This window comes from Neofelis nebulosa, chromosome 7 (genome assembly GCF_028018385.1).
Source record: "Neofelis nebulosa isolate mNeoNeb1 chromosome 7, mNeoNeb1.pri, whole genome shotgun sequence".
NCBI lineage: Eukaryota > Metazoa > Chordata > Mammalia > Carnivora > Felidae > Neofelis > Neofelis nebulosa.
In genome coordinates this window covers 149504249-149528843 of record NC_080788.1, presented here as the reverse complement: position 1 = coordinate 149528843, position 24595 = coordinate 149504249, and the positions used below count along the sequence as shown (strand labels likewise).

At 40.6% G+C, this 24595-nt stretch overlaps 1 pseudogene; it reads left to right on the top strand.

Annotated features, from left to right (window-relative positions):
• Positions 1-10097: 10097 nt before the first annotated feature.
• Positions 10098-10790, top strand: LOC131518054 (immunoglobulin heavy variable 3-23-like; annotated as a pseudogene).
• Positions 10791-24595: the final 13805 nt, after the last annotated feature.

Here is a 24595-nt window from a genome sequence, read left to right as displayed (position 1 = left end):
ACTCATCACAGACATACACAGAAACAGTTGTGAATCTGGACACACCCATAACGCAGTCAAGATGACACATAAAGGTAATCATGACAAGTCAACATGCTGTAAATGTCGAGTTCAAAAACTGAAGATTTAGAAGTCCATGCCATCACTGGGGTGGACCCTGGTGGGCATAGCAGTGCTCCTGTGGGGAAGGACCCCCGAGGCCCATAGAGACTGCTGCGGTTTGAGGATCCCCTGGGTCATATCGGGTGGGACAGTTACCTTCTTAGAGTGCATTTGGGAAAGAGGGCATTGCCTCTCATGGGGCAGGAGAGCTGACAGGCACCATTGCACTGCCCTGGTCATTAGCATAGGAGCCTCTGCCGAGAGCAGCTAACTGAATGCTCCCTTCTTGTTATTCCTCACCATGAACTCCAAGCTCCTAGTGTTCATGCAACTGCCCTTCTGGGATAACCAGCTCCAACCACATCACAACAATACACTGTCCCAGAGGATCAGTGGTGTCCCTGTCACATTGAGTTCAACAATTTGGTGTATTCAAACCCAGCTAGAGCTCCTGAGATAAAACATAAGAGCCCTAAACTGCCAGGTGTGCCAATGGATGGACAAAGGCAGGGTGAAGGCCGGGTTCTGAAGGAAGCCTGGGACCCATGAGTACAGATTGTTCTCTCTATGTGAGGGCTTCCTGAACAAGGGTGGCTGGAAACTCCAACTGCAGGGACTAGAGAAGGAGCTGATGCCAATATTTCCTTCCACCAATTATCATGGACAGAATTCAGTGAGCAGCACAACACCCCCCAGTAGATACTGAGCCACGGACACCAAGACATACCCACCTTTCCTTCCTCAGGTGCTTCCTTACTAGGGAAAGAGTGCCTACAACCCAGATCACCATTGCACCCCTCCCTCCAAAGACCACCATATACCCCCACAGGCACCAAGTCTACTGACCACAGAGTGAGGCATTGCTTCACCTAGAGGGGAAATAGGAATTAGCCTCTTTTAATAAGGAGACCAAACTCACCTAGTTAAAACTCACAACACTATGGACAAAGTTGAAAAACTCTCCCCTGGAGGCAAGGAGAACTCTGCAGAGGACTGACCTGAGGGACAGAGCAGCCAATACAAGACAGCACAGTGCACAAAGCACATGCAAGAAATGCTTCCAGAATGTCAGGTTGTCAACAGTATGTAAACATTTCTCAAAAAAGACACTACTCTAGAAGCAGAAAACATAACAGGATTTTCCTAAAACACTTAAGAAAGCGGAGACATGGACATACAGAGTGATAGAGGAATACATGCCAAAAGAAAAAACCATAAAAGGACATTGCCAGGGATATAATTAAAACACATATAAATAATAAGACTCAAACAGAATTTAATACCTATCATAAGGAAACAGAACTTTTAAAAACTATCATAAGGATACTAGCTGTGCTTGAGAAAGCCTTGAAGACATGAGGATACCCTGAGTAGAGATGGAAAAGCCCTAAAAGCAGGTCAGGCTGAAACTTTTAAAATGCTGTAACGGAGATGTGAACCTGATTGGATATAATGAACTCATGGCAGAAAGAAGCAGATGAATGAGTAAGTGCCATGGAAGATAAAATTTTGTGAGAAATGAACCAGGAAAGAAGAGGAAAATTATAATATTGCATCACAAACGTATACTTAGGGAATCAGCAACTCCATAAACTGTAATAAAATTCTTTTCAAAGGAGTCCCAGAAGAAGAAGAGAGGGAGAAATAAGGGGAGAAGTTTTGTCTGAGTGCATTAGAGTGGAAAATTTCCACTAAATGGTGAAGGAAACAGACGTCCACATTTTTGAGTCACAGAGAACTCCCATTAAAATTAAAAAAAAAAGCAGGCTGACTCTCAGACATAACATAGTAAAATTCACAAAATACACAGATTTTAAAAAACCCTATAAGCCCGAAGACAGAAGAGTTTGCTAACGAATACGGGAAGATAAAAAAAGATTATGGCAGAAGTGTCCACAGAAACCTGCAGGAAAGAAGGGAGTGGCATAATATCCTCAAATGTTCAATTGAAAATCAGGCAGTCAATGGGGGTGGAGACAAGATGGCGGAAACAAAGTGGAAGATTTTTGTGTGTCTCACATCCATGAAATACAGCCAGACCAACACTAAACCATCCTACACACCTAGAAAACTGATTGAGGATTAACACAACAATCTGCACAGCCTGAAGCACAGAATTCAACAAGTACGTGGCGTGGAGAGGGGACCTTGGGGAGTAAGAAGCTGCAGGAAGGGAGGTGCTTTTGCAGGTGGAGAGAGGACGGAGACTGGGGAATGGGGGAGAAAACAGGAAAAGAACCCCTCCCCAAAACCAGCTGGAGAGAACGTGGAAAATTGGAAACAGCCACAGGGACTAAACTAAAAAGGGAGAAAGGAGAAAGGAGAGTATGTAAATTCCACTAAGACTGTAAACAAGGGGAGTGCAAAGGCTGCAACTCCACAGCTCAATACCTGGAGGTGCTCTGGTGGGAAGGGAGAATCCCAGGAACAGAGTGGGGTCCGGGATGTTCTCAGGCCACACGGGGAGAGGCAGTTGAACTGCTGGAAGGACATTTGGAGGAGACTGCCAAAGCCATCTGGTCCCAGCAGACCCCCGAAAACAGCCACATTCGCTGGTGCTGGAACAAGGTCGTTTAGGGTGAAGCCTGGTGCCAGACGTGTGTTGTGATTTTCCATAATCCACGAAACGCTCCTGCTACACTCTCTTGCGAACTTTTTCTGGGGCGAGCTGACACCTGGCCACAGTCTTGGGGCACTGACAACAACAGGATCCAGCAAGCGTTCCTAGGTGCAGCACATATTCAGCCATTGCTCAATCGGCCATTGCTTGGTGAGACCCTCCCACAGAGGGGCAGAACAGGTCAAAGCTGCGGTCCTTTTGACGTAAGGGACCAGGGAAAAAAGCCGCATCTGTGACAAAACTTGGGAGAGAAGTGCGGCCTCGGCCTGGTCACAGAGAGTGAGGGAGCGAGGAGTGGACAAGGGCTGAAGACAGAGGATGGGTGCGCAATTGCTGATCCAGGAGTACAGACTGGGTACCTGGGTGGCGCCATTTTCACCTCTCCCACGCATGTGCATTCGCACCTACAAGCACCGCAACAATCCACCCCAGGAGCCTAAAAGCGCCATCTAGTGGACAGCAGAGCTTTTACACTGAGCCCCGCCCAACTGGGCCAACAGGGCTCTTCAGGAACACAAGTCTCACTGCCACTTACTTTATGGACTATAAAGATCTACATAGACTGACATCTAGGGGATAACAAAGTATTTTCAGTCCTACTTCAATCTGTTAGTAGGTTCATCTAGTCAATTTTCTTTCTTTTTATTCTTTTTCTCTTTTACACTTCTTTTCTTTTTCTTGAATGCAGAAATAGAAAAAATTATTTTATTACCAATTATTATTAAAAATATATTTCTTTAATTTTTATTACTATATTTTTTACATTTCTGTAATTTTTTTTCAAATTCTGTTTTACTTCCATCATTTTATTTTACTCTACTTCAGTGTATTCCCGTTTTCAAATTTCCAAAGAGTTTCCTTTTTAGTTTTTCTTTTTTTTTTCTTCTTCGTTTCTGCAGTTTTTCTTGAATGCAGAATGAGAAAAACTTCATTTTACTTTCAATTTCTATTAAAATATTTTTCTTTAATTTTTTTTACTATATTGATTGCTTTTATGTATTTTTTTTAATTCTATTTTACTTCCATCATTTTATTTTAGTCTACTACGGTGTATTCACTTTTTGAATTTTCAAATGATTTCCTTTTTTTTCCTTTTTGTATCTTTTTTCTCTTTTTTGTTTCCTCTCTTTTTTCTAGAATATAGAAAAAAAATCACATTTATTTTTAATTTTTTAAAAATATATTTCTTTATTTTTTCTACTATATTCTTTACTTTTCTCTATATTTTTTCCAACTCTATTTTACTCCCATCCTCTCATATTAGTCTACTTCAGTGTGTTCATTTTTTCAAATTCTCAAATTATTTATTTTTTCTCCCCCTCCCATTTTTTTCTCTAATCTGCCAAACCACTTTCAACCCCCAGAACGAAACACACCTAGGATCTAGCATATTCCATTCACTTTGTATGTGTGATTAATTTTTAATTTTAATATTTCTGTAATTTTATCTTTTAATTTCAATTTTGCGACTTCATTAATTCCTTTTCTCCATTCAAAATTACAAAACGAAGGAATTCACCCCAAAAGAAAGACCACGAAGAAATGACAGCCAGGGATATAACTAACACAGATACAAGCAAGATGTCTGAAGCAGAATTTAGAATCACAGCGGCGCCTGGGTGGCGCAGTCGGTTGAGCGTCCGACTTCAGCCAGGTCACGATCTCGCGGTCCGGTCCGTGAGTTCGAGCCCCGCGTCAGGCTCTGGGCTGATGGCTCGGAGCCTGGAGCCTGTTTCCGATTCTGTGTCTCCCTCTCTCTCTCTGCCCCTCCCCCGTTCATGCTCTGTCTCTCTCTGTCCCAAAAATAAAAATAAAAAACGTTGAAAAAAAAAATTAGAATCACAATAATAAGAATACTAGCTGCAGTGAAAAATAGATTAGAATCCCCTTCTGCAGAGATAGAAGTAAAAAATAGCCAGAATGAAATTTAAAATACTATAACTGAGCTGCAATCACAGATGGATGCAGCAGTGGCACAGATGGATGAGGCAGAACAGAGAATCAGCGTTATAGAGGACAACCATATAGAGAATAATGAAGCAGAAAAAAAAGAGGGAGATAAGGCAAAAGAGCAAGATTTAAGAATTACAGAAATCAGTGACTCATTAAAAAGGAAAAACATGAGAATCATAGGGGTCCCAGAAGTGGAAGAGAGAAATAGGGGTTGAAGTGATATGTGAGTAAATCATAGAGGAAGTCTTTCCTAACCTGGGCAAAGACACAGACATCAAAATCCAGGAAGCACGGAGGACTCCCATTAGATTCAAACAAAACCGACCATCAACAAGGCACATCATAGTCGAACTGACCAAGTACTCAGGCAAGGAGAGAATCATAAAACCAACAGGGAAACAAAGTCCATAACTTACAAGGGAAGACAGATCAGGTTTAGCAGACCTATCCACAGAAAGTTGGCAGGCCACAAAGGAGTGGCAGGATGTATTCAGTGTGCTAAATCAGAAAAATATGCAGCCAAGAATTCTGTATCCAGCAAGGCTGTCATTCAAAATAGAAGGCGAGATAAAAAGATTCCCATACAAACAAAAATTAAACAAGTTTGTGACCACTAAACCAGTCCTGCAAGAAATTTTAAGGGAGACTCTCTGAGGGGAGAAAAGATGAAAATATATCTGTATAAATAAATAAATACCAAAATCAACAAAGATTAGAAAGACCAAAGAACACCACCATAAACTCCAACTCTACAAGCATCATAATAGCAATAAACTCCTATCTTTCAGTACTCACTCTAAACATCAATGGACTCAATGCCCCAATCAAAAGACACAGGGTAACAGAATGGAGAAGAAAACAAGATCCATCTATACGGTTTTTACAAGAGACCCACTTTAGACCTAAAGATGCCTCCAGATTGAAAATAATGGGATGGAGAACCATCTATCATGCTAATGTTCAACAAAAGAAAGCCAGAGTAGCCATACTTATATCAGACAATCTAGACTTTAAAATAAAGACTGCATCAAGAGATGCAGAATGGCATTATATCATTCATAATCAAAGGGTCTATCCACCAAGAAGACCTAACAATTGTAAACATTTATGTGCCAATCGTGAGAGCACCCAAATATAGAAATCAATTAATCACAAACATAAGGAAACTCATCGATAAGAATACCATAATAGTAGGAGACTTCAACAACCATTCACAACAATGAACAGATCACCTGATCAAAAAATCAACAAGAAAACAATGGCTTTCAATGACACACTGGACCGGAAGGACTTAACAAATATATTCAGAACATTTCATCCTAAACCAACAGAACATGCATTCTTCTCCAGTGCACATGGAACGTTCTCCAGAATAGTCCATATACTGGGACACAAATCAGCCCTAAGTAAGTACAAAAAGATCGAGATCATACCATGTATATTTTCAGACCACAATGCCATGAACTCAAAATCAACCACAAGAAAAAATTTGGAAAGGTAACAAATAATTAGAGACTGAAGAACCTACTAAAGAATGAGTGGGCTAAAGATGCAGTTAAAGAGGAAATGAAAAAGTACATGGAAGTCAATGAAAATGATAACACCACAACGCAAACCTCTAGGATGCAGCAAAGGCGGTCATAAGAGGAAAGTGTATACCAATCCAGGCCTTCCTAAAGAAGGAAGAAAGATCTCAGATACACAACCTAACCTTATGACTAAAGAGCTGGAAAAGGAACAGCAAATAAAACCCAAAACCAGCAGAAGACAGGAAATACTAAAGATTAGAGCAGAAATTAGTGCTATCGAAACCAAAACACAGTAGAACACATCAATGAAACTAAAAGCTGGTGCTTTGAAAGAATTAACAAAATTGATAAACCACTATCCAGTTTGATCAAAAAGAAAAAGGAAAAACCCAAATAAATAAAATAAAGAATTACAGAGGAGAGATCACAACCAACACAACAGAAATAAAAACAGTAATAAGAGAATGTTATGAGCAATTATATGCCAATAAAATGGGCAATCTGGAAGAAATGGACAAATTCCTAGAAACATATACACTACCAAAACTGAAACAGGAAGAAATAGAAAATTTGAACCGACCCTTAACAGGTAAGGAAATCGAATTAGTTATCAAAAATCTGCCAAAAGACAACAGTCCAGGACCAGATGGCTTTCCAGGGGAATTCTACAAAACATTTAAGGAAGAGTTAACACCTATTGTCTTGAAACTGTTCCAAAAAGTAGAAATGGAAGGAAAACTTCCAAACTCTTTCTATGAAGCCAGCATTACCTCGATTCCAAAAACAGACACAGACAACACTGAAAAAGAGAACTATACACCAATTTCCCTGATGAGCATGGATGCAAAAATCCTCAACAAGATATTATCCAACCAGAAACAATAATACATTAAAAAATTATTCACCACGACCAAGTGGGATTTATACCTGCGATGCAGGGATGGCTCAATATCTGTGAAACAATTAACGTGATTCATCACATCGATAAAAGAAAGGTCAGGAACCATATGATCCTCTCCATAGATGCAGAGAAAGCATTTGACAAAATACAACATCCTTTGTTGATAAAAACCCTCAAGAAAGTAGGGATAGAAGGACCATACCTCGAGATCATAAAAGCCATCTATGAACGACCCAATGCTAATATCATCCTCAATGGGAAAAACTGAGAGCTTTCTCCCTAAGGTCAGGAACAAGACAGGGATGTCCACTCTCGCCACTGTTATTCAACATAGTATTGGAAGTCTTAGCCTCTGCAGTCAGACAACACAAAGAAATAAAAGGCATCCAAATCAGCCAGGAGGCGGTCAAACTTTCACTCTTCACAGATTACATGATACTCTATATGGAAAACCCAAAAGACCCCACCAAAAAACTGCTAGAATTGATTCATAAATTCAGCAAAGTGGCAGGATATAAAATCAACGCAGAGATATCGGTTGCATTCCTATACACCAACAATGAAGCAACAGAAATAGAAATCAAGGAATCTATCCCATTTACAGTAGCACCAAAAAACATAAAATACCCAGGAATAAATCTAACCAAAGAGGTGAAAAACCTTTATACTGAAAACTATAGAAAGCTTATGAAAGAAATGGAAGAAGACAAAATATGGAAAAAATATTCCATGCTCCTGAATAGGAAGAACAAATATTGTTAAAATGCTGATAGTACCCAAAGAAATCTACATATTCAATGCAATCCTGATCAAAGTGACACCAGCATTCCTCACAGAGCTAGACAAATAATCCTAAAATTTGTATGGAACAGAAAAGACCCCGAATAGCCAAGGCGATCTTGAAAAACAAAACCAAAGCAGGAGACATCACAATCCCAGACTTCAAGCTGTACTTCAAAGCTGTAATCATCAAGACAGTATGGTACTGGCACAATAACAGACACTCAGGGGCATCTGAGTGGATCAGTCTGTTAAGCATCCGACTTTGAGTCAGGTCACGATCTGGCAGTTCGTGATTTAGAGTCCCACATCAGGCTGTGTGCTGACAGCTCAGAGCCTGAAGCCTGCTTGGAATTCTGTGTCTTCCTCTCTCTCTGACACTCCCCCGCTCATGCTCTGTCTCTGTCTCTGAAAAGTAATAAATAAATGTCAAAAAAATAAAAAAAATAAAAAAACAAGGACACTCAGATCAATGGAACAGAATACGAAATCCAGAAATGGACCCAAAAATATATGGCCAACTAATCTTTGACAAAGCAGGAAAGACTATCCAATGGAATAAAGACAGTGTCTTCAGCAAGTGGTGCTGGGAAAACTGGACAGCGACATGCAGAAGAATGAACCTGGACCACTTTCTTAACCATACACAAAAATAAACTCAAATGGATGAAAGACCTCAATGTAAGTCAGGAAGCCATCAAAATTCTCAAGCAGAAAGCAGGAAAAAACATCTTTGATCTTGGCCACACCAACTTCCTACTCAACACGTCCCCAGAGGCAAGGGAAACAAAAGCAAAAATGAACTACTGGGACCTCACCAAAATAAAAAGTTTTTGCATAGTGAAGACAACAATCAGAAAAACTAAAATTCAACTGACAGAATGGGAGAAGATATTTGCAAATGACATCTCAGATAAAGAGTTAGTATCCAAAATCTATAAAGAATTTATCAAACTCAACACCCAAAACACAAACCAGTGATGGAATGGGCAAAAGACATGAATAGACACTTCTCCAAAGAAGACATCCTGATGGCCAACCGACACATGAAAAAATGCTCCACATCACTCATCATCACGGAAATGCCAATCAAAACCCTAATGAGATACCACCTGACACCTGTCAGAATGGCTAACATTAACAACTCAGTCAACAACAGATGTTGGCAAGGATGCAGAGAGAGGATCTCTTTTGCATTCTGGGGGGCAACCCAAGCTGGTGCAGCCACTCTGGTAAACTTTATGAAGATTCCACAAAAAACTAAAAATAGAACTACCCTATGACCCAGAAATTGCACTACTAGGCATTTATCCACGGGACACAGGTGTTCTGTTTCAAAGGGACACATGCACCCCCATGTTTATAGCAGCACTATCAACAATAGCCAAAGTATGGAAAGAGCCAAATGTCCATTGATGGATGAATGGATAAAGAAGAAGTGGTAAATATATACAATGGAGTATTACTCGGCAATCAAAAAGAGTGAAATCTTGCCATTTGCAACTACGGGGATGAACTGGAGGGTATTATGTTAAGTGAAATGAGTCAGTCAGAGAAAGACAAAAATCATATGAGTTCACTCATATGAGGACTTTAAGAGACAAAACAGATGAACATAAGGGAAGGGAAACCAAAATAATATGAAAACATGGAGGGGAGAGAGCATAAGAGACTCATAAATATAGAGAACAAACAGAGGGCTACTGGAGGGGTTGTGGGAGGGGGGATGGGCTAAACTGGTAAGGGGCACTAAGGAATCTACTCCTGAAATCATTGTTGCAGTATATAATAACTAATTTGGATGTTAATTTTTAAAACTAAAAATAAATACTAATTAATAATAAAAATTAAAGTATCTTAAGAGAAAATAATGCGTGATCTTGCTGTTGAGGTAAATGTTTCTTAAAGATTATGCCGAAGCCTCCATTAATAAAAGTAAAAATCCAAAACTGAAAAAAAAAATTCTTCATATTGTCACACCGCCATCCACACAAACTAATATAGAAGTGCGTCCCTAACCCTGTCATTCACTTTTACACAATCAAATCTAAGTCTGGAGCTTGATATATATGTCAGAGGACATGCAAATGGGGCCCTCTCTGTGCTGATAAAACCAGCCCAGCCCCGACCCTGCAGCTGGGAGACAAGCCCCAGCCCCAGGAGTCCCAGGTGTTCCCATTCTGTGATCAGCAGAGAACACACACACCTCACCATGGAGTTTGTGCTGGGCTGGGTTTTCCTGGTTGCTCTTTTAAAAGGTAATTCATGGGGAATGGGCGACACTGAGTATATGAGTGGATAAGAGTGAGAACCAGGAGATGTGTGACAGTTTCCTGACCAAGATGTCTTGTGTCTGCAGGTGTCCAGTGTGACGTGGAGGTGTCCAGGTGACGCAGCTGGTGGAGTCTGGGGAGACCTGGCGAAGCCGGGGGGGTCCCTGAGACTCACCTGTGTGGCCTCTGGATTCACTTTCAGTAGATATGCAATGAGCTGGGTCCGCCAGGCTCCTGGGAAGGGGCTGCAGTGGGTCGCGTATATTAGTGGTAGTGGAAGTAGCACAGGCTACGCAGACTCCGTGAAGGGCCGATTCACCATCTCCAGAGACAACGCCAAGAACACGCTGTATCTGCAGATGAACAGCCTCAAGACCGAGGACATGGCCACATATTACTGTGCGAAAGACACAGTGAGGGGACATCACTGCGAGCCCAGACACAACCCTCCCTGCAGGAGAGGATCAGCACCACCAGGGGGCGCACACTATGCACAATTTAGCTTTGTTCCCAGGCACATGTGCAGATGGAGGTTACAGGCAGATTTCCTGTCAGGATCTGGGGCTTCCTCTCCACACAGCAGTTTTCCCAGGGAGCCTCCCTGGTTATATAATTCTGTGTTTACCTATTAACTCTCTGAATTAGCAACTGGGTTGTCATAGGGAAACTAGACTAACGTGCACAAAGACACAGTTGTTTGCACTTGCTTACTCCGGTCCCTCAACATGAGTGAATTACAGATTTCCTGAGGTACAACAGCTGCACCTTTACAGGATTCTCAGATGTGCTCCCTGTGCAGCCAGGACCACAGGATCCCGCAGCTCCTCATTATCCACACCCAGCCCTTGTCCCAGTCAAACAACGTGAGACTTTCTTCATAGCCCTTTGCTACTCAGGACTTTAAATGAGCTATAGCTTTATTCAATTACTCCAAATGAGAGATAAACAATCTCCATGTATTAGTCAAGATTCCCCCGTGGAACACAACACAAAGGACATTGGTTTCCATAATTAAATATGTTGAGAAGTCCCATGATCTACTGTCACAAGCTGAAGACCCAGGAAAACCAGTCATGTAATTCTTGTCTGATTCTGACTAGTGTCTAGTCTCAAAACGGGGAGAGCTGATGATGTAACTTTCAGAAAAAGGGCCAGAGGAGACCAATATTCCAGTTCAAACAAGCACATGGGAAGTAAAAATGAGGGAATTCATCCTCCATCTGCATCAGATTCTATTCACAAACTTAATGGAATGGGTGGTGCCCAGGCAGAAAGAAACCATGGATGGAAATGCCAATCTCTTCTGGAACACAACACAGACATCCACAGAAACAGTGGTGAATCTGGGCACCCATGACGCAGTCAAGATAACCCATGAAGTTAATCATGACAAGTCAACCTCCAGCAAACGTGGAGCTCAAAGACTGAAGATTTAAAAGTCGATCACATCATTGGAGTGGAGTCTGGTGGGCACAGCATTGCTCCTGTGGAGGACAGAGGTCCATAAGGGGAACTGTGGTCTGAGTATCCCCTGGGTCGCATGGGGAGAGACAATTCCCTTCGTGGAGTGCATTTGGGAGACGGGGCATTGCCTCTCATAGGACAGGAGAGCTGAAAGGCACCATTACAATTCCCTGATCATTAGCAGAGGAGCCTCTTCTGAGAGTAGCTAGCTGGACACTGCCTTCTTGTTGTTCTTCACCATGCACTCCAAGCCCCCAGTATTCATGCAACTGCCCATCTGGGGTAAATCAGCTCCAGGCACAGCACAACAAGACCCTCTCCCAGAGGATCAGTGGGGTCCCTGTCACATTGAGTTCACACAATTTGGAGTTTTCAAACCCAGCTAGAGCTCCTGAGATGAAACATAAGAGCCCTGTGCCACCAGATGGGCCGATGGCTTGGACACAGACAGGGTGAAAGCAATTCTGACAGAAGCCTGGGACCCACAAGTGTTCTCTCTGTGTGAGGGCTTCCTGAACAGGGGAGGCTGGGAACTCCAACTCCAGGGACTAGAGAGGGAGCTGATGTCAATATTTCCTCCCACCAATCAGCATGGACAGATTTCACTCAGCAGCACAGCATCCCCAGTGCAAGCTGAGCCACTAACACCAAGCTCCACCTACTCCAGCCCCCATCAAGTGCTTGCTTACTAGGAAAGAGTGCCTGGCAACCAGACCACCACTGCACCCCTTCCTCCAAAGACCACCATAAACCCCCACATGCACCAAGTCAGGTGATCATACATTGAGGCATATCTTCACCTCTAGGGGAGATAGGAATTAGCCTCTTTTAACAAGCAGACCAAACTCACCTAGTTAAAACTCACAACACTGGGGACAAGGTCCAACACTCCCCAGGTGAGGCAAGGAGAAACTCTGCAGAGGACTGTCCTGAGGGACAGAGCAGCCAAAATATGACAGCACAGTGCCACGGAACATAAAACAAATGCTTCATGAAGTGTCAGGCCCTGGACAGTATGTGAACACTCCTCAACAAAGATACTTCCCTAGAAGCAGAAAAGATAAAAGGATTTTCTAAAAAATTTAAGAAGGCAGAGACATAGACAACAACATGATGGAGGAATTCATCCTAAAAGAAAAAATGATAAAAGGTCATTGTGAGGGATATAATTAAAACACATAAACTAATGTGGCTCAAACAGAATTTCTAAAAACTCTCATAATGAAACAGGATTTTCAAAAAGTATCATAAGGATACTATCTGTGCTTGAGGAAAATGTATGAGACATGAGGGATACCCTTACTGCAAACAGAAAAGACCTAAAACCTAGTCAAGATGAAATTTGAAATGTTGTAACCACTGGAGAGTGTGATGCTAAGTGAAATAAGCCATACAGAGAACGACAGATACCATATGGTTTCACTCCTATGTGGATCCTGAGAAACTTAACAGAAACCCATGGGGGAAGGGAAGGAAAAAAAAAGAGGTTAGGGTGGGAGAGAGCCAACGCATCGGAGACTGTTAAAAACTGAGAACAAACTAAGGGTTGATGGGGGGTGGGAGAGAGGGGAGGGTAGGTGATGGGTAGTGAGGAGGGCACCTTTTGGGATGAGCACTGAGTGTTGTATGGAAACCAATTACACAATAACTTTCATATATTGAAAAAAAAAAAAAAAAGAAATGCTGTAACCAAGATGTGAAACTGATTGGATATAATGACCTCAAGGATGAAAGGAGCAGATGAATGAGAAAGGGAAATAGAAGATAAAATTACGGGGGAAATTAAGTTGGAAAGAAGAGGAAATTTAAAATATTGCATCACAAACGTACACTTAGGAAAATCAGCAACTCCATAAACTGTAATAACATTCTTTTGAAAGGAGTCCCAAAAGAATAAGAGGAAGAAAAAGGGGATACATTTTAGCTGAGTGAATTATAGTGAAAATTTCCACAAGCTGGGGAAGGAAACAGACATCCACATCTAGGAGGCAAAGAGAACACCCATTAAAATAAAAAATAAAATAAAAAGCAGGCCAACACTGAGACATATAATAGGAAAATGGCAAAATATTCACATAAAGAAAAACCATAAAAGCATCAACACAAAAGAAGTTGCTAACTAACAAGGGAAGATTAAAAAAAAAAACTATGGCAGATGTCTCTACAGAAACCTTCATGCAAGTAGGGAGTGGCATCATATCCTCAACATGCACAATTGAAAATTATGCAGCTAAGAATACTTTCTCCAGTAAGGCAGTCATTCAGATACAAGGAGTGATAGAATTTCCCAGACAAACAAAAACCAAAGGAGTTCATGGACTCTAAATCAGCCCCGTAAGAAATTAAACGGGACCATTTGAGTGGGAAAGGAAGACTAAAAGTAACAAAGATTAGAAATAAGCAGAGAAAATCTCCAGAAACAATGACTTTGGAGGTAACACTATGGCACTAAGTTTATATCTATCAATAATTACTGTGAATGTAAATGGACAAAATGCTCCAATCAAAAGACATAGGATACCGGAATGGATAAAAACAAATACAAGATCCTTCTACACACTGCACACGATTGACTCATTTTCAACCTAAAACACCTGTAGATTCAAAGTGAGGGGAGGGTGAACAATTTATCTTGCTAACGGACGTCAAAAGAAAGTTGTAGTGCCACACTCATATCACACTAGTTTTCAAACCAAAGTTTGTTACAAGAGATCAGGAAGGCAGTATATCATCATAAAGGGGTCTATCCAACAAGAAGATCTGAAGCTTTAAATATTTATACCCCAAAAATGTAAGCACTGAAATATATAACTCAATTAATAAGAAACGTAAAGAAACTCATTGATAATACACAATAGTAATAATAGAGATCGTTAACACTCCACTTACAACAATGGAAAGACAATTTAAGCTGAAAATCAATAAGGAAACAATGGCTTTGAAAGACACATGGACTGAATGGACTTAACAGATATATTCAGAACATTCCATCCTAAAGCACCAGAATACACATTCTTTTTGAGTGCACATGGAACATTCTCCAGAACAGATCACATACTATGTCACAAATCAGCCCTCTACAAGTACAAAAAGACTGAGATCAATCCGTGCGTATTTTCAAACCACAACACTATGAAACTTAAAGTCGACCACAAGAAAAATTTGGCCAACACCACCAAAACATTAGGTTAAAGAACATTGTAGTAAAAGTTGAATGAGATTTTCAGGAAATTACAGAAGCAATAAAAAATACATGGAAGCAAATGAAAATGAAAACATGCCAGTTCCAAACCATCTGGATGCAGCAAAGTTGATGGAAGAGTGAAATATATAGCAGTACAGGCCAAACTCAAGAAAGAAGAAAGGTCTCAAACACACAACCATTTTACAACTAAAGAAACTAGGAAAAGAACAACAAATGAACCCTAAAGCCAGCAGGAACAGGTAAACAAAAAAGATTAGAGCAGATATAAATGATATAGAAACAAAGAAAAACAGTAGAACAGATGAATGAAACTGTAAGTTGGTTTCTGTAAGAATAAATAAAAATGAAAACCCTTGGGCAGACTTGGCAAAAACAAAAGAGAAGGGACGAAAGTAAATATAATCAGAATTTGAGAGGAGACATCGCGTCTGACACCACAGAAATACAACTATGAGAAAATAGTTTGGAGATTTATATGCCAACAAATTGGGCAATCTGGAAGAAATGGAAAAATTCCCAGAATAATGAAGACTACCTAAACTGAAAAAGGAAGAAATAGAAAACGTGAACAGACTGATAATGAGCAAAGAAATTGAATCATTAATCAAAAATCTACTGACACACAAAAATCCAGGGCCAGAGAGGTTCACAGGTGAATTCTACCAGATATTTAAGAAGAGTGTAAAATATTCTATTTAAGTAGAATAGAAAATTCCTGTCTACAAACTGTTCCAAATAATAGAAATGGAAAGAAAACTTCCAAATTCATTCTATAAGATGAGTATGATCACAGTTCCAAACCAGATTAAACCCCACTAAAAATGAGACTTACAGGCCACTAGCCCTAATGAGCAAGAATGCAACAATTGTCAAGAAAATACTTGCAGGGGCGTCTCGGTGGCTCAGTCGGTTAAGCGTCCGACTTTGGCTCAGGTCGTAATCTCACGGTCTGTGAGTTCAAGTCCCGTATTGGGCTCTGTGCTGAGAGCTCAGAGCCTGGAGCCTGTTTCAGATTCTGTGTCTCCCTCTCTCTGACCCTCCCCCATTCATGCTCTGTCTCTCTCTGTCTCAAAAATAAATAAACGTTAAAAAAAAGAAAGAGAATACTTGCAAATTGAATCCGCCAATACATTAAAAGGATCCTTTAACGTGACCAGGTGGGATTTTTCCTTGGCTGTAAGGATGGTTCAATAGTCACAAATAAATCAATGTAATGCATACCATCAATCAGAGAAAGGATACGAATGATATGACCATCTCAATAGATGCAAAAAAAAAAATTTGACATAGCACAGCATCCTTTCTTGATAAAACCCTCAACAAGTGGTAGAGAAAACACACCTCAACATCATAAAGTCCATACACGAAAACCCCACAGCTAATATCCTCAGTGGGGAAAAAAACTTTTTCCTCTACTATCAGGAACACAAGAGGGACGTCCACTCCCATCATTCTACGTAACACAGCAGTGAAAGTCTTATCCTCAAAAACAGACAAGAAAAATAAATAAATAAATAAATAAATAAATAAATAAATAAAGGCATTCAAGTTAGAAAAGAAGAAGTCAAGCATTCCCTCTTCACACATAACATGACACTCTATATAAAAAACTCAAGACTCCACCAAAATATTGCACGAACTGATTCACAAATTCAGCAAAGTCACAAGATACAGTATCAACATATGGAAATCGGCTGCATTTCTACACAGCAATAATGAAGAAACAGAAAGGAAAATAAAAAAAAAAAAAACTATCCATCCCGTTTACAACTGCACCAAATATAATAGGATACCTAAAGAGTTAAAATATCTATACTCTGAAGACTCTAAAAACAGTGAAAGAAACTGAGGATGACACAAGGAAGTGGAAACACCTTCATGTTCATGGATTTAAGGAGCAAGTAGTGTTGAAATGTCTCTGCTACACAAAGAAACGGTGGCTTCATGATTATGGATTTCATGCTATATTACAAAGCTGTACTTATCAAGACAGTAAGCTACAAGCACAAAAGAGACACATAGATCAAGAGAACAGAAGAGTAAACCCAGATACGGACTCACAAATGTATGGCCACCTCATCTTGGATGAAGTAGGAAAGACTATGTAATGGGAAAAAAGACAGCCTTGTCAACAAAGGGTGTTGGGAAAACTGGACCAGAACATGCAGAAGAATGAAACTGAACCACTTTCTTACTCCATACACAAAAATAAATCCAAATGGGTGAAAGACCTAAATGTGAGACAGGAGACCATCAAATCCTAGAGGAGAACACAGGCAGCAACCTCCTGGACTTCAGACATAGCAACTTCTTACTAGACGTTTCTCGAGAGGCAAGTGAAACAACAGCAAACTTGAACTACTGGGACCTCATCAAAATAAAAACCTGCACAGCTAAAGAGACAATCAACTTATCTAAAAGGCATTCTACAGAAATTAAAAAGGTATTTGCAAACCACATATCTGATAAAGGCTTACTATCCAAAATCTACAAAAAGAAAACTTCTCAAACTCAACACCCAAAATACAAAGAATCCAGTGGAGAAATGGGCAGAAGACATGAGGAGATACTTTTCCAAACAAAGCATTCAGATTGCTAACCGACACACGAACATATGCTCAACATCACTCATCATCAGGGAATTACAAATCAAAACTACAATGAGAGATGACCACACATCTGTCAGAATGGCTACAATTAACAACTCAGGAAACAACAGATATTGATGAGGATGAGGAGAGAAGGGAACCCTTTTATACTCTTGGTGGGAATGCAAAGTGCCCAGACCATTTCACATAGAATCTGAAGGAAAAATTGTGTCAAGAACTCAGTTGTGTGCACAGAGCTCAGCGGCTCCTGAGACATATAGAAAGCCCGCCACCTGAAAAGGTAAACGTGTTCTTTTTTTTTTTTTTCAATGTTTATTTATTTTTGGGACAGAGAGAGACAGAGCATGAACGGGGGAGGGACAGAGAGAGAGGGAGACACAGAATCGGAAACAGGTTCCAGGCTCTGAGCCATCAGCCCAGAGCCTGACGCGGGGCTCGAACTCACGGACCGTGAGATCGTGACCTGGCTGAAGTCGGACGCTTAACCGACTGTGCCACCCAGGCGCCCCTAAACGTGTTCTTTGACCCCAGGAGCATATCTATCAAATCTGATGAGCAGTCTGGCCAAAGAGACACAGAATGGCAACTCTTGTGAAATTTGAACTTCAATTTCATATATTTCCACATAATTTCCATATATTAGGAAAAACCATGCCATGAAAATGATTTGGTAGAGTCTATAAATTTAAAAACAAACGACAAAACTCTAAGTCAGTAGAGACCAAATAGGGAACACGTCAACATTGAGAGAAACCAGAAAAAAACAAGACTTTTAGTTACATTGTAAGTCAAGAAATCAGTGGGGTGCCTGGGTGGTTCAGTTGGCTAAGTGTCTCACTTCAGCTCAGGTCTCGATGTCACAATTTGAGGGTTTGAGCCCCTTGTCAGGCCCTATGCTGACAGCTCAGAACCTGGAGCCTGATTCAGATTCTGTGTATCCATCTCTCTCTGCTTTTCCCTGCTCACGTTGTGTCTCTCTCTCTCTATCAAAAATAAACAGTTTAAAAAAATATTAGTCACAAGCAGTCAATCATCAAGAAAAGGAAAACTATAGCTAAGAACACAAGACCCATAAAAAAAATGGTATCAATAGACTTTGTGAAAATCAAATACGCTTATCTGCCCACATGAATACCCATAGTAAGATAAGTTACAGAGTAAGAGAAAACATTCACAAATTGCATAACCACCAAGGGACCTGCATCTTCAATATGCTAAAAAACCTCAACAGTCAATAGGAAGAAAGGAAACAAACCTCCATAAAACAAGCACAGCCTTGTGTAGTAGACATCCTATCCTTGAGGTTATAGACACATTAGTTACTGACTGGAGAAGACTCTTCACACCATCGACTGTCAGGGAAATTCAAATCAAGAACGCAATAGATGCCCTATACACACATTCCGATGGCTCCGGAATGAAAACAACACTGACAGCAACATCCAGGTGAGCATCCAGCATACGTGGGGTCTCAAACAATGCAGGAAGGGTTGACAAATAAACACCAGCTCTGGAAAACCGTTGGCTGTTGCTTATGAAATTATACATGGATGGCATAAAATGTAACCTGGAAATACCACTCCTGAGTATTTATCCCAGAAGAATGAAATCCCATGCTCAGAAAATAAATGGTGTGTAAATATTTATAGCATCTTTCTTAGTGTTAGAAGCTCAGAATAAGGCAAAAGTCTTTCTAAATATAAAGGAATATACCAAGTACGAAACTTCCATCAATGGGATGCTTTCCCAGAGAAATGTGACACTACTGATGCGCACCTGAAACCAGGTGAAACTCAAAGACATGATGTGGAGGGAAGGGCGGGAGTCCCATAATTACAGAGGTGGTGTGACCTGGGACATTCACACAGCCAGACCATGGTGACAGTGGTTTGGTTGGGCATTCCTTATCTCTTTCTTTCCCAAACCACATGATGAGATACTCTGCTTCATTTGACAGCACTCCTATGTTCAACCACCCTCTGATGTATGGAGTCTCCACAGACTGAACCCTACAACCTCGGACTCCTCTGAATGGGGAGTTGGTGAGGCCATAGTCTGATATGTGTTCTGACAGGAGCTGTTCCCTCCACTGTCCCTGCCCCTGGCTCTCTCCTACAGGTGAGCAGGAGTAGGTTAGGAACCCTCCACTGAAACTATTGGTCTCCTGCACCTGACTCTCCCACAACATGAGGGCCAGAACTTCCTCACACTCAGCTGGAAATTAAGTCAGTTCTATAGGAACAGATTTGCTCCTTGATTTAGAGGATTGCTCCATCTCCCCCTTACCCTGGGCAATACCCTGGGCAAAGGTCTGCAGCTGCAGGGGGTGTCAGGGACAAACAGGATTCCAAACAGTTTGGAAACTGAGGGCTCTGTTTAGGGGTGGCTGGCAGCTTCACTGCCTTGTGGCTTGCTTGTCCTGGTGGCATGAGACTCCTGCCATACAAGTCAGGTCTGGGGTGATCAGGTTCCCAGCATCCCTAGTGGACTGTGCCCAGGGCAGAGCTTCCTTCCTGGGAGTGTGGCTGCCAACAATGAGTGAGTCGCACATCTCAGTGGCACCTGCTGGGGCTTGGCTTCAACAGCAAACAGCTTAGGGTCACTGACATCCTGTCCCTCTGGGAAAGAGTCCTCTGAACAGGAGCTGGTCACCGGGAACCGTGTGTATTGGCTACAACAGTCTGGAGGGGAGGTTGCAGCCAGGCTCAGGGGCACATGCCTATAGTCCCAGTTACTTGCACTGGAGTTTCTACTTGCTGATCTGGTGTGGGAAAGGAAAAGAACATACCTTAGTTCAAATATTCTAGGTATTCTTTCTGGTAGTATATTTTCTGCAATAAATGCTTCTTCATGGGCTGTATGCCAACATGGCCATTTGCAGTCACTTTAAATACATTATTTGAGTTTTTCTTCAAATTCTAGTTAGGTAACATGCAATGTACTATTACTTTCAGGTGTAAAATATAGTGATTCAACATTGCAATACAGCACCCAGTGTTCATTATGAACACCCCCCTTAATCCCCATCAACTACCTCCCCATCCCTCCACCCACCCTCCCCAGGGTAACCATCAGTTTTTTCTCTATAGTTAAGTATCTGTTTCGTGGTGGTTACGTGGTTCCATGGGTTAGGCCCATGACTCTTGCTCTGGGCTCTTGTCTTGATCTCATCATTCCTGAGATCGATCCCCACTTTGGTTTCTGCACGACAGCACGATGTTTCCTTGGGATTCTCTTCCATCTGCCTCTGCCCCACCTCCCATTCTCTTTCTAAATAAATAAGTGAATATTGAAAAAATTGCCTATTTCTTGGATTACCTCTTCTCTCTTATTTGTCCCTTTGCCCATTTGTTGTTTCTTAAATTCTACATATGGATGAAATCATATATTTGTCTTGTTCTGACTTATTTCAGTAAATATAATACTGTCTAGGCCCATCCCTGTCCTTACAAATGGCAAATGTCATTCCGTTTGCAGCCGAGAAATATTCCAGAGTGCGTGGGGTGTGTGTGTGTGTGTGTGTGTGTGTGTGTGTGTGTAGATATACCACATATTCTATACCCATTCATCAATCAATGCATACTTGGGCTGGGCTGTTTCCATAGGTGGGCTGTTTGTGACATAGCTGCTATAAACATAGAGGTACAATTCCCTTAAATTAGTATTTTTGTATTCTTTGGGTAAATACCTAGTAGTGCATTTGTTCTATCGTAACGTAGTTATATTTTTAGATTTCCAAGGAACCTCCATGCTGTTTTCCATAGTGGCTGTGCCAGTGTGCATTCCCACCAGCACCTCGAAAAGGATCCTCTTTCTCTGCATCCTCACCAACCCCTGTTATTTCTTGTGCTGTTGAGTTCAGCCTTTCTGACCAGTGTGAGTTGATATTTCATTGTAGTTTGGATTTCTATTTCCCTGATGAGGAGTGATGTTGACCATCTTTTCATGTGTTTATTGACAATCTGTAGGTTGCATTTGGAAAAATGCTTATTCATGTCTTCTGGCCATTTTTTAATAGGATTATTCAGTTCTGGAGTTGAAATTTATACCATATATAGAAAACATGAAAGACCCACTCAAAAAAAAACCCGCTAGAACTGGTACAATAAACCAGTAAATTTGCAGCATACAAAATCAACATATAGAAATTTGTTACATTTCTATACACCAATAATGAAGCAGGAGAAAGAGAAATCAAGGAATCAATCCCATTTAAAATTACACCAAAAACCATAATACACTAGAAATAAACCTTAGTAAAGAGGTAAAAGATCTGTAATCTGAAAAATCTGGGACATTTATGGAAGAAATTGAAGAAAACACATAAAGATGGAAAAATATTCCATGCACATGAATCAAAAGAAAAATCATTGTTAAAATGACAATACTATCCAAAGCAATCTAGACATTCAATGCAAGTAATTCATTTTCCTATCAAATAATACCAGCATTTTTCACAGAGCTAGAACAAATAACTCTAAAATTATCATGGAACCACAAAAGACCCCAAATAACCAAAGATCTTGAAAAAGAAAAAAACCTGGAGGCAACAAAATTCTGGATATCAAGCTATATTACAATGCTGCAGTCGTCAAGACAGGATGATACTGGCAAAAAAAAAAAAAAAGACACATAGATTAATGGAAAAGATTAGAAAACCCTGAAATGGACACATAAGTATGTGTCAACTAATCTTTGACAAAGCAGGAAAGACTATCAAATGGAAAAAGTCCCTTCAACAACTGGTGTTGGGAAAACTGGACAGCATCGTGAACTTGTAAGGAACCTGGACCACTTTCTTACATTACACACAAAAATAAATACAAAATGAATGAAAGACTTAAATGGGAGACAGGAAACCATCAAAATCCTAGAGGAGAACACAGGCACCAACCTCTTTGACCTTGGCCAGAACAACTTCTTACTAGACGTGTCCCCAGAGGCAAGGGAAACAATAGCAAAAATAAACTATTGGAATCTCCTCAAGATAAAAAGCTCTGCACAGCAAAGAACAAATCAACAAAACTAAAAGGCCACTGATAAAATCGGGGAAGATATTTGCAAATGACATCTGAGACAAAGGGTTAGTATCCAAAATCTATAAAGAACTTACCAAACTCAACACTCAAAAAACAAATAATCCAGTGAAGAAATGGGCAGAAGACATGAATACATATTTTTCCAAAGAAGACATCCAGATGGCAAAAAAACACGAATATAGATGCTCAACAACACTCTTCATCAGTGAAATATAAATCAAAACCACAATGAGATACCAACTCACACCTGTCACAATGACTAAAATTAACAATTCAGAAAACACAAAATGTCAGCAAGGATGCAGAGAAAGCGAAACCCTTTCGCACTGTTGATGGTAATGCAAACTGGCACAGCCACTCTGGAAAACAGTGTGCAGATTCCTCAAAAAATTAAAAACGGAACTATCCTGTGATCAAGCAATTGCATTTCTCCAAGGATACCAAAGGTATCCAAAGAATACCAAAATTCTGATTCGAAGGGGCACATGCATCCCAATCTTTATGGTAGCCTTATCAACAAAAAACAAATTGTGGAACAGCCCAAATATTCATCAACACATGAATGCATAAAGAAGAGGTGGTAAATATATACAATGCAATATTACTTAGCCATCTAAAAGAATGACATCTTGCCAATTACAATAATATGGATGGAACTAGAATGTATTATGCTAAGTGGAACAAGTCAGAAAGAAAAAGTCAAAATCCTATGATTTCACACATTAGTGGAATACAAGAAACACAACATATGGAAAGGAAAAATAAAATAAATCAAAACAGAGAGGGAGGAAACCAGAAGACACTCTTAAATACAGAGAACAAACTGAGGGGAAGTGGGGGAGGTGGGCTAAATGGCATGTGGGCATTAAGGAGGGCACTGGTTGAAATGAGAACTGGGTGTTATATGTATGCGATGGTTCCCTAAATTCTACCGTAAAATCAGTACTACACTGTATGTTAACAGACTTGAATTTAAATTCATATAATACAAGAAAATTATATATAGAGAGAGACTACCTCAAAATAGCAAGCTTCTGCACAGTGAAGGAAACAATCAACATAACAAAAAAGCAACCTAGGGAATGGAAGATGATATCTGTAAATGACATATCCTCAGGGTTAGTTTTCAAAACATGTAAGTTTTTTAAAATTGTTTCCAAATTATCAGTAGAGAGTGTGTCCATGCAGTTCAGCACACTGTTGTGTGAGAAGCAAAACTCGTGTCTTCCACTTTTATATTGTGTTAAGATCTCACTGAACATGAGACCCACACTCTTCACAAAATTTTAACCATACATTACAGTAATGTTAATTACAGGGGTAATGATGTGGAGACCCCTCTAGAACTCAATCATCTTGCATAACACAAAATCATAGCCCTTGAGATTTATCCTCATAGATCCTCCCTGCCAGGCCCTGGAAACTGCCATTTCACTCTCCATTTCATTGTTATCAAAACCCAAATTCAGCTGCCTGTTGCTGGAAAGGTCAATGTTCAAAGTTTTAGTTTTGGTGGGAAAGGAATTTGAGCTATATTCAGAAGGCCAGCCACTGGGGAAAAGCCAAACTCTTGTCCAAATGCCAACTCTGAGGTTTCTCCCTGACCCAGGGCGTTTTAAAGCAGTAGAGGGTACTTAATCAAGCAAGGCAGTGCCATGGTCAAAACCATCTTTTGATCATGGGCAGACTCCATGGTGCAAGCTGCCAAAGTAACCTCAACTTCCCTGCATCTCCAGCTGAAGAGGGAACCAAACTACATAGGAGGAGACTGCCAGAGACCAGGAAAGAATCACCATAAGGGATTAGAGGAGAAAACCCCTGGGGCTCACACATGGTCAGCGGTACCTTCTGTTCTCCCCAGTTGGCATAAGAAAATACTAAAATACAACCTTGTAGTTCACCAGTCATCACTCAGAATACTGACAAATGTTTTCCTCAGTGAACTCAGAGGAACCTTCAAACCAAAAACCAAAAGGATCAAGTCGCTTGCAAACTAATAGCCAAGGAGACTAAGACACAAAATTACAAAGCGATTTTTTGCATCACCCATAAAGGTAAAATTGACAATGTTTACCTCCACATCACAAGGAAGCAAAAGCAGTGGTCTCTGTAATGAGGAA